At 38.4% G+C, this 2,578-nt stretch overlaps 1 long non-coding RNA gene across 1 annotated transcript; it reads left to right on the forward strand.

The window, feature by feature from the left end:
* Nucleotides 1–1,393: 1,393 nt before the first annotated feature.
* Nucleotides 1,394–2,311, forward strand: LOC141774857 (uncharacterized). The gene is made up of 3 exons (XR_012595483.1): nt 1,394–1,642; nt 2,039–2,182; nt 2,285–2,311. It is a non-coding gene; the product is annotated as an uncharacterized LOC141774857 (long non-coding RNA).
* Nucleotides 2,312–2,578: the final 267 nt, after the last annotated feature.

Raw genomic sequence — 2,578 nt, forward strand, 5'->3', positions numbered from 1 at the left:
TTAGACATTACATACAGACATTTTGACATGTGATATTAAGAAAAGCCCAGGTGAAATTGAAAACATTAAGGATGGCTCAGCTCCATTAATTGTCTCAGTAAGCTGTTCCAGTCAGCCAGCATGCCATAAGCAATACCATAACCTCTAAGTGGAATGCAGCCATCATTAATGTTATTAAATACACATTGTGCTTCTCCAACCATGACGAGTCAAAATGTCTGCTGTGAACAGTGGGTAACCTCCGGGTCTGAAAAGTGAAGCCAATGCTGTGCCGTAAAGCCCCACTCCAGTGAATTTTGACATTTCTATTATATTTCATATTTATGAGTCATTTCCTGACTAAGTTGTTTGACCACATTGTTTTTTTTTTTTTTGACAAATAACTTAATTTTGTGCTCAAAGTAAAAAAAAAAAGAAAAGATGTTTGTTGGTAAAATGGGAATATGACGTATGACTATAGTAGAAGCTGCAAGTCATACGTCAGCCTCCAAGCTGCAGACGCACTCATGCTAGTTTACATCTGAGCAGCAGAAAACTGATAAATCTGTTTATTTGTCTATCAGTTTGTCTTTCTAGTTAGTTCGCTAGTTAGGTGACGTTGTAGTTAGCATTAGCTAACTGAGGGGTTTTATTTTATTTTTTTAGTTTCCTTTTAGTTTGCATTTGTGTTTGTGGTGAACGGGTGCAATCAACGCAGTGTATTAGTCTACATGAAATCCCACCGGCAGAATGAACACATATCTCTCTCACTCGCTGTCTTCTTCACCGTCTCTTCCTGGAGATAAATTCACGGAAAGCAGCCGATGCTGTTTTGGAAGTTTGCCGGGTCAATGGGGAGCGCAACTTTCAGCTAAAAAGACAACAAGAGAAAAGTTCCTTTAGAGAAATAAACAAATCACAGTGCAGCCCGCTGCGGTGTCGGTGCTGGGAGCTGAGGCGAGAGCGGCCGGTGCTGGTCGGTGTTGCACCTCCAAAATGTCCCAAAACTTAATTTCAAACGGCAGACCTGGGCAACGTCTATCTGTCCTCCGGTGCGTTGTGGCCGGCATGCGGCAGTGCGGCTCCTCGGGGCAGCAGCAGCCAGATGGCCGCCTCGCCAGGAGGAGACGGTAAAGCAGAGAGCGAGTGAAAGAGAGAGTCGGTGTGTTGCGCTATTTTTGATCATTTTGTTTTTTATGAATCTATTTCCATTAATTCTTTATTGTAAAACATTTATTTAATAAATTAGTTGTTCACTGTAAACCCTATGTGTGCGCACAGCCCACAATGTCGACTCAAACCTTCAAAGTACGTTTCCCCGTTAGTTAACTCAACACATGACACATTTTACATTATATTATTTATATAGTTATAAATTAATGGATTTATTTTTGCAAATTAATGGATTATGTCTGTTTATGATATTTTAAAAAGTTAGTTTATTTCTGCACATAGAAAATGCAGCCTGAGCAGATGACCCCTACATTTCAATTTTATTCCTGTTATTTCTCGTTAATTCCCATGGAAAGTTTCCATCTTGAACATTTCCGGAATTTTGCAACCCTAATCTGGACCAAAATGATGGACGGAGCAACCGACAGTCCAACATTAGAGCTGCTGTTAGCATGACTAATGAAATCTGAACTGCTCAACGCTTAATCTGGTGAGTTCATGTTTTATTTGTTAATTTATAAAACCATCCGTGTCCTACCAAAAGATGGCAGCAGTGTCAAGAGAGATAAGACTATTGTGTATCCTGTATGTGCAGAATGTAGCACAAGTGATTTGACTGATGATTTAACTAACTGCAACTATTTTTAAGATGTATATTTTAGCATAAATGGACCAATAGATGGACTCTTTAATGTCATCATCAGTCTTCAATGTAGCAGTACTTTACCATGTTCACTGCCAGATACACAACATTTGATAGACAAGAAGATATTTTAATAGTAACATTAAAAAATCCCCTTATATATAAGTGCTAAAAGATGAAGCAGTAGGGGAGGTGTAGGGAGTTGAATTTGCTGTAACTATTGCTCAGCGTTAATGTCTGCAGGCAGACTGATGTTGTGGTCAAGTATGATTGAACGGTGTATAGAAATATGAGGGAGGGGAATTCACACCCCCAAGGAACCAACTCTATAAAAGATTCAACAGTTTCCAGATACTTCGTTGTCACTGCGCAGTGTCTTCGAGACAGGTAAATACACTTTTCATAACCTATATTATGGTTTAGACAAATGTGGTGAGTTATGTTAAACAGCAAAATAACAAATACTATGTTTCTGTTTTTTGCATAAAGAACCAACAAGTAAAGAAGAAAAAAGAAGTCACCACGTTTCCAGGTTTATCACAGTGTTGGTGAGTATTCACACAGGAGTTATATATATCTTGTGGTTGTGGTTTTTTGCATTTTGTCTGTGCAGCTTTCAATACAGGCCTGCAACTCATTATACTTATTAACTTATGAGTTCTTTAATTTTGCTGTATTTATGTTAATGCCACTTTAGCTTTTAACGTTTAAAAAGTAGTTTGTGTAGTTTAGCATGTTATGTTAATTAGCACTTGTGAAAAAACTACGGCTGAGGCTGATGGG

Source organism: Sebastes fasciatus, chromosome 10, assembly GCF_043250625.1.
Source record: "Sebastes fasciatus isolate fSebFas1 chromosome 10, fSebFas1.pri, whole genome shotgun sequence".
NCBI lineage: Eukaryota > Metazoa > Chordata > Actinopteri > Perciformes > Sebastidae > Sebastes > Sebastes fasciatus.